Below are 15,389 nucleotides of genomic sequence, written 5' to 3'. Positions count from 1 at the left end.
AAAACTGCCCAAGAATGGGTGTGCCAAACTTGTAGCAACCTATTCAAAAAGACTTGAGGCTGTAATTGCTGCCAGAGGAGCCTCTACAAAGTATTAAGCAAACGTTATGAATACTTATGCTCATATGATTTCTTGTTATTTTTATTTTTAATAAATTTACAAAAGTCGCATCAAAACTTCATGTTGTCATTATGGGGTGTTTTGTGTAGAATTCTGAGAAAAAAAAAGAATGTATTCCTATTATCAATAGGGCTGTAACATAAAAGAATGTGGGAAAAGTGAAGCGTTCTGAATACTTTCCGGACTGACTGTGTGTGTGTGTGTGTGTGTGTGTGTGTGTGTGTGTGTGGGTGGGTGGGTGGGTGGGTGGGTGGGTGGGTGGGTGGTTGGGTGGTTGGGTGGATGGATGGATGGATGGATGGATGGATGGATGGATGGATGGATGGATGGATGGATGGATGGATGGATGGATGGATGGATGGATGGATGGATGGATGGATGGATGGATGGATGGATGGATGGATGGATGGATAGTTATTGTAAACTCTAGTGTGTTAAGGCCAGTAGTCATACCTGCAGCTGCAGGACCAGACTATAGCAACTGGTCTGAAACATAGCTTCGTTGTCGATATGCTGCTAGACCTACACTGCAGGAGGACACCAACATGATCCACTGAGCGGTGCCCATCACCCTTCTTTTCTCCCTTCCTTCACTCATCATGCCTTTTATTCCTCCAGCTCAACCCATAAGTGTTAATTAGGGGCCAGTCCCAATCCCCCCCTAGCCCTACTTTTTAGCCCTACCCCTAAATTTTGAGCGTTCTCGTTAGGGTAGTGGTGTCCCAATTCTTCTTTGCATGTAGGGGTAGTGTACATAACGAGGGGTAGGGGGTATGAATCTAGCCCTTCAGAGCGAGGGATTTCAGATGCCGACTCGCCGACTGAGGGCCAGAGAAAATTTCACTTTATCTTCACTTTATATTATTATCACTTTATAATATATTATATTTTTTATTGCTTCACTTTATATTCAGACAAACTAATGTGGCAGCTACAACTGTTAGATTTAATCTATTAAACCAACATTTATCTTCCTAAATGATTTATTTCAGCCAGTGGTAATTCTCCACAGAGCTGCAGGTCAGTTCGTTGGATCACTTTATCCCCGGGACGACGGCGCAGGTCGACCCGGCGATCACGTCTTTACTCCGACCGTGAACTGCTGCTGCTCCCGAGCCGGCGGCTCTTCTCATCCTGAACAGCGGAGCAAATTTCTTAACAGGCGTTATTTGGATAAACTGAGCCCAGGTTGGGGATCTTAACGGTTACTTTTACACCTGAAAAAATATTTAAACTTAATAAAGTGGCATATTAACAGGCCTACAGCGGAAATTAAAACAGCTTTTAGCTCTCAGCTTCCTGATATGGTGTGACGTATGTGCAAACGTAACTACGCAGTCGCTTACGTACCCGAACGTAAACCACGAAGTGACGTAGCAAGTCGTGTCCCAATCCCTAGGGAAGATTACAAAGCCCTACCCCTTGTGGCTTCATTTTGAGAGTGAAGTGGTAGTGGGTGAGGGCTAGTGGTAGCGAGTAGTGTGAACATTGGGATTGGCCCTAGGAGTACCTAATAAGTGTAACTGTGCTTCACTTTTCTTGAAGCTGATCTTAAAGCCCTTTTTTTCTTCCACATGTTTGCAGGACGGAGCTTCAAGCGCTTCATGCTGACCTGCAGTTCCACACTCTAACCTCCACCTGTCTATGTCTCTATATTGAGCCTGGGCGTTAAACCGAAAATTGACCATTACCGACATTCACTGCGATGACGGACGCCAATTTTCCCATGTCGGTAAATTCGTGTTTTGATAAAAAAAATTTAAATGAACCTCTCTTTGTCTGTTTTGACTGTGTGTACTGATAGGCTAGTTTCATTCCCCTTTAAAGGTATTGTGACATTTTAACATGCTTTTAACACTTTTAACACTATTAGAAGTCTTGGCCAATATCCCTCAAATGTGTCTAAAAGGGTGTAACAAGAAAAACTTCACTCCAGTACTCCATGCCTGGCTTTTTTTATGACGGTGTTTTTTGCCTGTGAAAAACGCGTCCTTTTCCCCCTTTCCTGTCAATCATTGCCCCGCTCCTTTTGTTGCCGGCTAAGGGTTATCGTGCATTTATCGTTATCAAGGTAAAACTGCCCAATTTATCGTGATATGGATTTGAGGTCATATCGCCCAGCCCTACTCTATATGATATCTACTAATATGCTCACTTGCAGCCCGAGCCTGAGTGTCTGCTGCTTACACCTGCTTAGTTAGTCGTCTCTGTAGTACACCTACTAACCATGTATCAGTCAGAAGTACACACTACTCCACCACACCAGGCAGTTACAGCGGATAGCCACGGCCATTTTAAATGATCGTTTACACCCTTTGCACAGTGAATTTCAGTTTCTCCCCTCTGGACGGAGGTTGTCAGTCCCATTTTGTAAAACAAAACGTTATAAAAACAGCTTTGTTCCAGCTGCAGTAACACTGGTGAACAAGCTGTAGTTTGCACAAAAGTTGCACAAGTCACTTTTCGGAGCACGATGTATTTTACAATGTTTTTATCTTATTGCTCTCATCCATTCCTAACTTGGAGGAAATTTTGCTCTTGGTGTTTTAATTCTTTTTTAGCCTCATGTCTTTTATTTATTATATTTATTTCATGAACTGCAGCACTTTCTGTCGAGCCGAAGCTGTCTCTTGTTTTATGTGTATGTGTTCTTCTTAAATGTCTTGTTCCTGAACTGATTGTTTGTTTTGTGTTGCTTGTTTAACTCTCGACTGCAAAACCAGTTTACCCTTGGGTATCAATAAAGTAACCTGAACCTGAACCTACTCTCAGTTCTCCATCTAACGAATAATTCCTACTAATAGTAGAGTACACAACTTTAAGTTGTGTACTCTACTATTAGTAGGACTGTGAAGCTACTCTTCAGGGACACACAAAGCCGATGTCAGATAATCTCAAAATTAGTCATTATTTTTAACTCCCTTAAACACAGTACAGTACTTTTTTATAAACACTGTACAGTGGATCTTGTTCTCGGTTTGCTTAACATTGGTCAGGAAGTTAAATACGTTTAGCACTTCTACCTTAAGATCATTTTACAGCAGGCTTGAAAAACAAACATGTCTGTTCTTCTAGCCCAGCACTGCTCAGATGGAAGAATCTGTCTTATTGGCAGCTGTGCAGAGACGACTCCACACGACCAAAAACAACGCAGCACTTTGGCAGTTTTCTACATATATCACTTGTGAAGGCTGAATGAAGTACTGTCAGGGGATTGTCCTTCCTCTCCTTCGTCAGACATTCACACACAGACTTCAGCTACGAATGAATGGTACACGGAGGGAGTAGCTTCCCCTCTGAGAGGGTCGAAGGCTGAGCAGCCAACGACAACTGAATGAGAGCTGGTCACATGTTTCCCTGGAGCTAACGCAGGGTAATAAGGATAACCCTCAATATAAAAGGCCTATTGTCACCCCCACTTCACCCTGGAGAGAGGATCTTCGCTAACTGCTCAGAAAACTCAGAAAGCCAGCCTACAAATGTCAAGAGGTGATAAAGAGCATCTCGGGGAAAGAAAACCTCCAACAAGCAAACTTGAATAGCGTCATGTGGCAGATTTTAAATCACTGCACTGGCTCCATGTGCGTTTCAGGATTGATTTTAAGGTTCTCATATTAACTTATAAATGTCTTAATGGTCTTGGGCCTTCTTATTTATCTGATCTGATTTTAAATTAGGAGCCCTCGCGGACCCTGAGGTCCTCTGGTACCGGCCTTTTAATTGTTCCTAAAGTTAGAACAAAACTTTTGGCGAGAACTTGTTCCACTACTACGGTCCTCACCTGTGGAACAGCCGACCAGAGGACCTCAGGAGTAAAGAGACTGTTGACATTTTTAAAAAGACCTTCCTTTTTAGTTCACCTTATAACTGAATTTTAATTATTTTATGAATGTGGTTTAGTTTATTGTTATCTAGTTATTATTATTCTAACTACTTATTTTTCAATTATGTTATTATGTACTTATTCTTTTATGTTAACTTTTTATTTTGTTCTTAGGTTTATTTTAAAGTTGTTTTTACTTTTTCATGTTTTAACTCCAGAGCTTTTTCCTCATGGGGATCTTCCACACTGGGTCTATGCCTACTTGCCCTGCAGGGTCGTTGCCATGGGGATCTTTGTTGGGGGTCGCTAGGGAGTCCTGGCTGTGGTGGGGACGCCGGCCGGCCCTGATCTGGGCGGTTACCCCGGGGGGACGCCCTCATTGGGCATTGGTGGGGGGGCTCAATATATCGTTCCTAACCTCAGCATCCAGCCAGAGATTTATTTATTTATCTATGATGTTTTTTATGTTTATGTGTGGGGGGCGGGGGGGTATGTGTGCTGTGTGGGTATTAAAGTGAGGATGTGTGTGTAAAAGACCAGATGTGTGTTTTTAACCACGAGTGTGTGGGTTTTTCTACGTTAAATATTGATTTTATCATGTAAAGCACTTTACGTTACTATTGTATGAAAAGAACTATATAAATAAAGTTTGATTTGATTCAATGCACACAACATGTGAAGCAACAACAGTCATGCCGTTCCCAAATGTTTCCCCTTAAAAAAATGTTGACTGACACAAGAGTTCCTGATTAAGAATGACAGAAAACTCTTCAGCACCTAAATCAAAGGATAATAACTTGTGGTGAGAGTGACATGAGTAAATCAAATCAAAATGTTGGCTGTAAAAAAAAAATAAATCAAACAAATCAAACAAAAAAAAATAGAGTGATAGTGAGAGAGTGATAGTGAGAAAGAGAGAGAGAGAGAGAGAGAGAGAGAGAGAGAGAGAGAGAGAGAGAGAGAGAGAGAGAGAGAGAGAGAGAGAGAGAGAGAGAGAGAAGTGGTTAAATTCCTCTTTAAATAGAAATTGTGGTGATGTGGTTTTTCAGTACAGATTAATCTATTTTGAACGCTGGTTACTGCGTCTGCAACATGAAGATTTGGTGCTGTAGGTAAAGACTCTCGGTATAACGGCCTTCTGCTTTTCTGGGTCTCAAGATCTACGAACTGCTGTTGTGATCAGGAAAATAAATCTCTCTTTTCAATATTATATTTTTTTTTTTTTACAAGCAACCAAAGAAAAAAAAACTGATACAATCACATTCTGACTTATTTGTGATGACGTGCTGCTTATTTTTTCGCTAATTAAATATTTTTGTATTGTTTAAGAAACCCCAAAATATTTTAGATGAAGTGATGAAATGATAAACTAATGATTCACTATTTTTTTTGCAATGTAAATTATGAACAACAAAAGAAAATATAAAATACATTTGCATAATTTAGTTTTTATGTGAGAAATGACTTGACTTTGTGTCATTGTTTGGATAAAGTGAGAAAATGGTTGGAACATAAAGACTGGTGCAGCTGCAGGCAGCCGCCCAGATTGAAAGATTGAAGATTTGTCCACAGATGGTTCACTGTTGCAGTTTCTGGGCTTTGGGCTGCTGAAGGGAGGGAATTGCCTGGGTTGTAAATCAGACTCTGGGGTACAAGCACTCACTGACGAAAAGACAGTTTAATGGGAAATAACATGTAGTGTTTTGGGTGAGGAAGCAGAGCTAATCTGCCTTCGAGAAACACACCACTGAAATGTGCACGGCCTACAACTGGAGTTAGAAAACCAGTTTTGGTGCCAGGGTAGGCCTTGTGTTCATTTGCCTGAAGCCTGGGCTTAGTCAAATCTGACGGGGAAGTTAGAAGTTGAAGCCACAGACCCATCTTTACTGACTAGCGCCAACATGGCAGCTGGTACCAGTCTGGACAATAGGAAGCCAGAAGAATTTATATTCACATGCAAGCCCTGAGAAAAAGCGTATCTTTTTAAATACAAATAAAATCATTTGCTTTTCGTACTTAAAACAGATTTAACAAACCATAGATGTCACATGCGGTCTGCAAAACCTCCTACTTCTCATCTGGGTATTGAAAAGAAACAAGGACAAGGCGAGTGGAGTCGGGCTGAGTAGGTACTAGTGGAAAAGCGCCTTGAGATGCCCCTTGAGATGTAACATCTCATTTTCAAAGGGGTTTCAAGGGGGTAAATGGCTAAAGAACATTCTCCCCTCCATGGCACTGGTTGTACTGGAAGTGTTTTCATGTTAAAGGTGTTCCTCTCACCTGTCACCCATCATCCTGATTACCCTGCGCTCAGGAAAAGGGATTGAACCAAAGGGAAAATTCAACCAAATTAGTAAATTTCCTTTGCTATGCATCATTTGAATTACGTTAAATAAATTCAGTTCAAATTCAATTCAATTGAAAAATACTTTATTAATCCCCAAAGGGAAATGATATGTTGCGGCAACCATTAACATTTAAGTTTCATACTGATGTTAGATGGTTATAGGCGAGGGCAGGAAGGATCTGCTCTTTGCTGAGTCACTGTGCTGTGAAGAGGAAGTTCAATATTGTCCATTATGTTTTTCAGTTTATGAGCCATCCTCGTTTGAACAATCAGTTTCTCAGGCTCCAGAACAGTAATACACTATACGCAGTTTGACTTTAAAGACAATGTGTACAATGCACCCAGCCCTATTTGTTAACATTAAATAAACCCTGCTTCATGGTAAGGATGGGGAGTCGTGACTTTAAGGATAAAGCATGTCAGTTGACTCCACCCCTTTCTTCCTCAAGGTGTGCCTTATATCAGAGTTTGCAAATATAAATATGGAAACATCACATGCAACCCTTGAAACACATGATCATATCGAAATTTGAATGTTGTACTTAACAAGGAGCACAATTTCGAACGAATTGGAATAAATTGGATTTTGCATGAATTACAATTAATTTAACCAGAATAGAATTGAATTTAATTGGATACTATTTCACTTTGTAAACTCTGAGTGCTCTTTGTATGAAGTGCCTTGAGTTGACTATATTGTAAATTGTTGTTCTACAACTGTTCCTTCCTGATGCTACATTCAAAGAAAATAGGTAACTTTCAACTTATGACTGGGGGACAAAGACAAAGAAAATGCCAACAAGAAATTTAATTTCCAAGCGGGGATATACAAGATTACACAATGTACTCAGAGTAGTTTTGGGAATGTATTACGTTAACAAAACTGGGAATGACCGGATAAGTTTCCTACTATTAAGCCATATAAATGCAGTATTATTTAATCTTGTTCTTGAGTAAAGACAAAAATAGGGAGGATAGACCATTCTTTGAGGCAAATTTGCACCATAAGAGCCCTGTATGTTTGAATTCGTTAAAGAATTATATATTTTCAGACACATGCCGTTCCAACAGTGCTATGCCACTCAACTGTAAGCACCGAGTTTATTTATTTATCTATTTAACTAAATTAAGTGCCATCGAGGGTTCCAGTCTTCTTTCACTGAGCTCCTCGCCAATGCTTTTAATAAAGCTACAAGCAGCTATTTAACGTGAAGACTTCAAGACACACAATAATCGAAGCTGTGACATTGCACCAGGTTTGAAATTTCGACTCTACACTGGCTAGAAATGTAAAAAAAACGCCCGAAAAGCGACCAAGTCCAGAGTTAGCTCCAGGGCTAACATGGAGGCTAGCACTGTCCCAGATGCTACACCTCACCTGAGCAGACATGAGGAGATTCTCAAGCTCTCGCTGCGTTGGACTGCCCTGCTCACCAAGACGGAGACACAATCTGTTGAAATACGAAACCAGGTCGATCAATTAAGAGCAGAAATTAAACTGGCTAATGACAATGCTAACACCAAAAGGGAAGCCCTGGATAAACGGGCGGTCGCCCTCGAGTCTGCAGCTCTCTGGAGCGGGATATGACTGATGTGCAGAAAGAGCTCACCGCTCAGAAAGCACGACATGAGGACCTGCAAGCACAGTCGCGCCGCCATAACTTAAGCATTACCGCTACTACTACTACTGTCATTTTAGCAGACGCTTTTATCCAAAGCGACTTACATCTGAGAGAACAAACACACCATTTCAATTTCATTTCAATTGCAATTAGGGTCAAGGGCCTTGCTCAGAGGCCCAAGGTGGTTCATCTGGGTGGTTGATTCTGGGGGTTGAACCTGGGACCTCCAGATCCTCTCCCTGTTTTGCCATGTCCAGTGATTACCAGCAAAACGTGAGTCTGTGTTGTTTATGTTATGTGTTTGGTGGATTTGTGTTGTTGGTGTTGAGAATAATAAGTTTAACAAGTTTTTTGAATCTCCAATAGGGGTGTAACGGTACACTCGTGTACCGATCCGAATACGGTACAAGATTTAATAATAGCTAGTTAACAGGCTTGTTTTGCGCGCAGAGCATACTTCAAATCAGAGTTCCCAATTCATTCAGTAAAGATCCTACAATGTGATTTTCTGGATTCTTTCCCCCCATTCTGTCTCTCATAGTTGAAGTTACCTATGATGAAAATTACAGGCCTCTCTCATCTTTTTAAGTGGGAGAACTTGCACGATTGGTGGCTGATTAAATACTTTTTTGCCCCACTGTACACACACACACACACACACACACACACACACACACACACACACACACACACACACACACACACACACACACACACACACACACACACACACACACACACACACACACACACACACACACACACACACACACACACACACACACACACACACACACACACACACACACACACACACACACACTTTTTTAATGCTTTTATTTTTTAGATATACCCATCTTATTGACACGTGTATGTTGTGACTGCTGCATGCAGCCTCGTTGATTGTATTGTTTTTTCAAGATAAAAAGCCAATAAAAAAATGTATTAATTAAGGGCCATTGAGGAAATTCTTCTGGTCTCAAATGAAAGTACCGTCAAATCACGCGGGTGCCCGTTGAAGCCAATTACTCCACAGGGATCTGTTCCGCTTTGTGCGATTCAATCATTTGGAGAACAACGAAACAATGACATCAGAAAAAAGAATGAGCACAAATAGTTTGGTGATGGCCAGTTTCTCGACATCTGGCCACATCTGCTCGCAAGTCACAGCAGCTCAGACTTAACCAGGATTCAGCCATGCTCATCAACCACATCCTTTACCCAGTGTCTGGCCAAGAGGGAGACATTCATATATATCATACAGATAATTCTGTTTTGTTTTGTTCCTCAATAACAACTTATTTAAAGCGTAATGACAATAAAGTGCAGCTGTGTACAAAGTAACCCTGGTCAAGACAGTCTGAACCTTGACAATATTCTTTATCTTTACCGTTTTTAAAATACAGTTTTTACAGCTCCCAACTCCTAATTTAAAATTGCTTCTGCATAATAAATGTACAAAACCATGGCCGGCTTTTTTGGCCAAACTGTCCCTGGTTAGCTCTTGTTTACAGCCACATTCCAAGCCATATTTTCTGTGGCTGAGCGATGAATTGAATGCTTGTTACAGCTGCAGTGGCTAAAGCAATGTTTTGCCACATTCAAGTGTTTGTATGACCACAGATTCCTCTGTAGGGTGGATTCTCTGAATTTGGAGGAACTTCTCCATGATATTATCAAGTCTCCTCCAATGTAGTCAATCATGCATATTTCAAACAGCATAGCAGGCTCCAGTGCAATTAATTTGAGGTTTTGAAACCTAAATTTGATGCTTTAGTTTCTTCTTGGGCCTTCAAATATTCATCCATTATGCATGCAAATTACAGGGCGGGTTGAGTTGAGAACTTTTGTGTGTGTGTGTGTGTGTGTGTGTGTGTGTGTGTGTGTGTGTGTGTGTGTGTGTGTGTGTGTGTGTGTGTGTGTGTGTGTGTGTGTGTGTGTGTGTGTGTGTGTGGGGGGGGAGGGGGGGGGGGGATCAGGAATGAGCAGAAACTATGCAAAGGGGATTATTTGCATGGTGTGCATGTAAACTGTTGTGAAGATTATGATGATGACGACATAGTTTTCAGTTAGCCCTGCCTCCTGCCTCAGAGGTGCCTTTGGTGTTGAACCATGGAGGCTACAGCACCTGCACGCAGACGACAACGGTAGGAGAAAGGGCTGAGCTGGAAGTTGATGACTGAGAGGAAGGGGCTGCAGTCTTAAGCCTGGTTTATGGTTCTGCGTTAAGTCAACGCAGAGCTTACGCCGTAGGGTATGCGGCTACATGGGAGTCTCTCCGTAGCCTACGCCGTAGCCTGACCTGCACCTCCCAAAAAATATAACTACGCGTCGAGGCGACGCAGACCCAACGCAGACCGAGAGGGCTGTGATTGGTTTGCTTGGTAGCAACGCATTTCCGGATCCAGACTGCCATTTTTAAACATCTTGTTGTTGTACACGGACAGAACATTATCAACATGGACCAAGTCGAGGAGCGACTCATTGAGGAAGTCCGTAAATATGACCACAACCACGATAAACCATTCAGGAAAAGAACGCAACCACCTAGTGCTCTGGGGGGGTACTGCACCACGGCGAAATGGAGTGACGGAGAAGTCCGAAGGGTTCACGGCGAAACGGCAACGGCGTCACGGCAACGGCGTCACGGCAACGGCGTCAGCTCTGCGTTGGTTTAACGCAGAACCTTAAATCAGGCTTTAGCCAGTCCAATCTTCAAAGCATGTCCATTTACGCAGTTGAGAGGAGCAGTACCAGAGGGTCTGACCTCTCTGACTAAACTATTGTGCCACTGGTCTTTCTTCCTCGTAAAAACTGTGGTCTGTGGCCTAATGAAGAGAGATTTCACAAACAAATATTGAGCAAGAACAACATGTGCCCCATGACACTAAGGGCAGTGTCTGTACATCACTGGAGACTCAATAGTGATGTTTTTAGACATTTGAAGACCTTAGAAATTCAGGACCGATAATATATGTATATTATCGGTATATATAATATATGTATATATACACATACATATGTGTGTGTGTGTGTATATATATATATATATATATATATATATATATATATATATATATATATATATATATATATATATAAAATCAAACATTTTTTCCATCCTAACTGCAATAACCTGATATTATACTGGCAGTGCAGTAAAAGATATAAGTATATTCATCTCTTGGAAGAATTCATCATTTTCAGTTATAATAACATGAGCATATCAATGCACTCCTTGGTCTCCACCCCCAAACTGTCAGAAGCCAGATTGATTTGGGAAAGCAAAATCAACTTCAAGGGCAGACATCACATGCAGTGTGTGGTGTACCAAAGGTACTTTTATCAGAGTCAAAATCAGATAGCAGACATGGAGGGATCACCAGACGTTTGTGTCGTACTGTCCATTGAGCAGCACCACCAATTGAGATTAATATATTTCAGAGCAGTAATGTGGACACTACTTTAGGGTACAAATGATCCAGCAGTGGCCAGAGAGACACACACAAGAGTTATGTGCTCACACGGAAACACACAGAATAGGGCAAAGAAAGCACCCCTTTTGAAAATGCGTACAATGAAAAAAGTATTTGGCTTGCATGAAACATAGCGTGCCAGCAACCAAGATGTATCTTTCACGTGCTACTAAATACTTCTGTTTGGGGAAATGAAACTTCTAAAGGAACTCTGCTTCCACAGTTTTCAGTACACTGTTTACTTTGACTGCATACTTGACATTTGACAAAATTGTGATGCCATACAGCTACTTATTTGAAAACATCTGATGGTTTTGATTTCCCAGTAATGTATAGCGAGTACAACCCCCGATCCAGGGAAATGTGTTGCACTTAAGTGAAGGTTCAGTCTCACTTCCTAATGAATTCTGTATGTTATTAGGTATTCATTGAGAAAAGATTAGTATTTTTAACATTTGCATTCACATTTTGTATCAAAAAACAGGATGTGGTGGCAGTTCATCAGTAACTCTGCCTGAGGACAAAAAAACTCTTGGACATATATCAAAATTGTGAGGAATTCTTCATGGGTCAATGAACCAACTGATTTCCTGATAGTTCCACCTAGACTGCTTTTTTCTGTTGGATTTCTAGCTACCGTTGATGAATAATTAAATTACCAAAAACACATTAACAGAAACCACAGCCATATTACACACAACCTTTATGCCATGTTTGGCCTCTGTAATAAAGTCTGAACACCCTATGTGGCATCTGCACATGCGGCCAGCTGCAAGATGTGGGACATAAGGCGAGCAAAACATCTGGTGACAATTACAAATAAAGAGAGCCAGCACTTACACTGCCCATTACACTTGGATCCCTGGTTTGGCTTTTCATGATGTAATGTGGCACAGCTTGGAAATGCTATCTCAAAGTTTCACAGGGACAGGGCACTCACAAAACTTCAATCAAGCCCAAACATGAGCCCAAAGACAATACATGTCATCTTGAAAGTCCAGAGTAAAACCACATTTATCCAGCATCTTTGGACAGGATTAAACACTGATTTGAATAACCATGGATGTCACTTCAGCCAAATAACATAGCATTGTTGTTTTCATGGACATGTGGTTTGACCCTTTGATCCCCGACTTGTCCAATTCTCATGCAGAAATCTCCATTTAAGGGCAGGACAGGACAGTAACATCAGGAAAGAACAGAGCAGGTGGCATCAATTTCATGGTGAACAACTTATGTGCATAAATGTGGAGATTATTTCTGCAGACTGGTCCCCTGACCTTAAGTATCTCATGATCGCCACCAAACTGGCATTGGATGAGCTGCATGTGGCTAATGATAGGACTGAGATCTCATGGCTGGAGACTCTGTTTATTCCGGCTGGAGGTTTTAACAAAGCTAACCTGAGGAAGGTATGGCTTTCCTGCCCAGATATCACTGGCACATCAGCATGTGGTGAGGAGATATGTGACCATGTTTACACTCCCGACCGGGAGGCATATAAGTACCTCTATCATACCGCCATTTGGCAAATCAGACCACACTTCAGTTCTGCTGCTGCATTCCAAAAGGCAGAAACTCAAATGTAGCAGACCTGTGACCATTCAGCCCTTAGGGACTGTTTCAACACTATGAAGAAGTGAGAAGTGTGTATGGACCGAAACACATGCATACGATAGTGTGGCAAGTGCATTCATGTCATTATACCAACGTTTAGTGTACAGACATTCCTGTATCAGAAGCCCTGGGTTAATGGTGAATTCTGCGCCAAATTTGGGGCACAGTAAAATACCCAAATACCTACAACTGACTCAAAAGATTTGGAGTATAGGCAGTACAGGTATGCACTCCAATGAACCATCAGCACCACTAAGAGGAAATACAGAGAGCAGGTAGAGCCTTACGGTCAGGGTAACACCAGAGGCATGTAGGCTGGTCTAAATTAAACTTCACAGACTGAAAGAAAATAAGATCAGTAGTACTGAGGGAATGTTTGTGTCTTTACCCAATAAACTGCACATCTTCTACAGATAATTTAAGAGTAACATTCCTCCTGTGGCTTCACAAAAGGTCTAAAACAACAGTCTTCAACAATTGGTCCTCTGGACCTACTATCCTGCATGTTTTAGATGTTTCCCTGCTCAAACACACATGATTGTATTACCATCAGATCAACCTGATCTCACAAAAATCCGTGAAATGCCCACGACCTCTTACCACTATTTTCCGTGGTACCAACACGGAAAGTGGTATAATTCCGTGTGAGCACCACGGATATTGTACCATGCAAAGTCAATGGGATCCGTGGTCGTGATATATACACGGATTATGACATTATTATTATTTATATATTATTCTTTGTTATAGTGGCTAAATTATGCGTTTTTGTCGCGCAAGGTACTGTTTTTTACTGTAAGTTTGTAAAAGCACGTTTTTAACGCTGTTTTAGCAATGTTTTTACATCAGGCCCCCAGGCGTGTCGGACTCCAGTCCTGGAGGGCCGCAGTCCTGCATGTTTTACATGTTTCTCTGCTGCAGCACACCGTGATACAAGGAGCTGTGTGAACAACGGAGTTGTCCAGACCTTGGTGACAAACTGGTGACGACCGTTAATTTGAATCATGCGTGTTGATGCAGGGAAACATCTAAAACATGCAGGACACCACTGCTCTAGACTCACTTTGAGTTTGCCTACAGGCCAAATAGGCCATCTACCTAACCTTCCACACTACCCTCACTCACCTGGTCCACAGAAACACATATTGTGAGAATGCTGTTCATTGGCTTAAATTCAGCATTCAGTACTATTGTGCCCCTGACAATTGTCACCAACCTGAGAGACCTCAGGCTCAACACTACCCTCTGTGACTTGATCCTTAATTTCTTGATGGGAAGACCATGCTAATAAACTAGGTTCCCCAAGAGCTGTGTACACAGTTCTCCCTGACCTCCCTAAAGACGCATAACTGTGTGGCCACCAACAGCTCAAATACCATGATCAAATTTGCTAACAATACAACTGTCATTGGACAGATTACTGGCAAATATGCAATGGCTTACAGAAGGGAAGTCAAAGCTCTGACATCTTGGTGCCAAGACAACAGGATTCATCTCAATGTCAGCATAATTAAGGAGATGATTGTAGTCTGCAGGAAGATTCAGGGGGAGGAAAACACTCCTGTTTCCATTGAAAGGACTACAGCAAAGAGTCATCAGCTTCAGATTCTTCAGAGGGTGTAAAGATCCGACCCATCACCTACATCACTAAAGGTGTGTTTCCACTAGGAGTTCCAGGAAGATTTTTCGGGGCCGGGTTGTTTGCGCGTGTCTCCATTACCAGGAACAGCCCTGTAATGAAGTCTTCGGGAACTTTACAGGGCCAAAAAACAGCCCTGTAGGAGAGGGACGATTTTCGGCCAAGATGGGCTACCTGGTGGGGGTCTCTGCTGATTGTGTATTCTAAAAGCAGGAAATTACATTCAGCCCTCTCACATGAACTTAAATCATGTGACCACAAACCATTTAAGTATTTTGACCAGAGACATTTAGCTACAAGTAGATTGGATGCAGTTAGTACATGAAAAGAACGATGGATGGACCGAAGTTCAGGTCTTGCTGTCATATTACACCAATATAGAGGTCTGATGGAGGGTTTCTTTTAATCTCAGTTGCTAAAACTACGGTGTATGTTTAAAAAAAAAAAAAAAAAGCAAGTAACATTTCTTTACGTGTTCCTTCTCTTCATTCTTCTGCTGGCCGTTTGCTGCAAAGAATGCACATTACCGCCACCTGATGGTTGGTGGCGCTTTTTTTTCAGTCAATGGTTCTAGTGTGGTGCTGCAGTGTAATGGGAACACACCGGCCAAAGGAGCCGAAGGAGCTGAGGAGACGGTCGGCCCTGTTAGAGGTTCAGAGATCCAGCATTTTTTATCAACTTGTTCAGTTTCTTTAGGTCACGGGTTCTGATGCTGTGCCCCCGCCAGATGAGATTTCTTCCTTTT

At 41.8% G+C, this 15,389-nt stretch overlaps 1 protein-coding gene across 4 annotated transcripts in view; it reads right to left on the bottom strand.

Moving 5' to 3' along the window:
* The window catches only part of nckap5l (NCK-associated protein 5-like), a 118,096-nt gene that overhangs the window by 85,842 nt on the left and 16,865 nt on the right, over nucleotides 1–15,389 (bottom strand). For 2 of the 4 annotated variants that reach the window (XM_061735132.1, XM_061735129.1), the window contains one exon: nucleotides 7,669–7,741. The exons of the other annotated variants lie outside the window; for them this stretch is intronic. The gene's annotated coding sequence lies outside the window, so the exon portion shown is untranslated. Of the gene's footprint in view, nucleotides 1–7,668; nucleotides 7,742–15,389 lie in introns of those variants that run through there. 4 annotated transcript variants of the gene reach the window in all.

Source organism: Cololabis saira, chromosome 12 (genome assembly GCF_033807715.1).
Source record: "Cololabis saira isolate AMF1-May2022 chromosome 12, fColSai1.1, whole genome shotgun sequence".
NCBI lineage: Eukaryota > Metazoa > Chordata > Actinopteri > Beloniformes > Belonidae > Cololabis > Cololabis saira.
The sequence above is the reverse complement of the archived record's forward strand: the minus strand, read 5'-3'. Positions and strand labels throughout refer to the sequence as shown.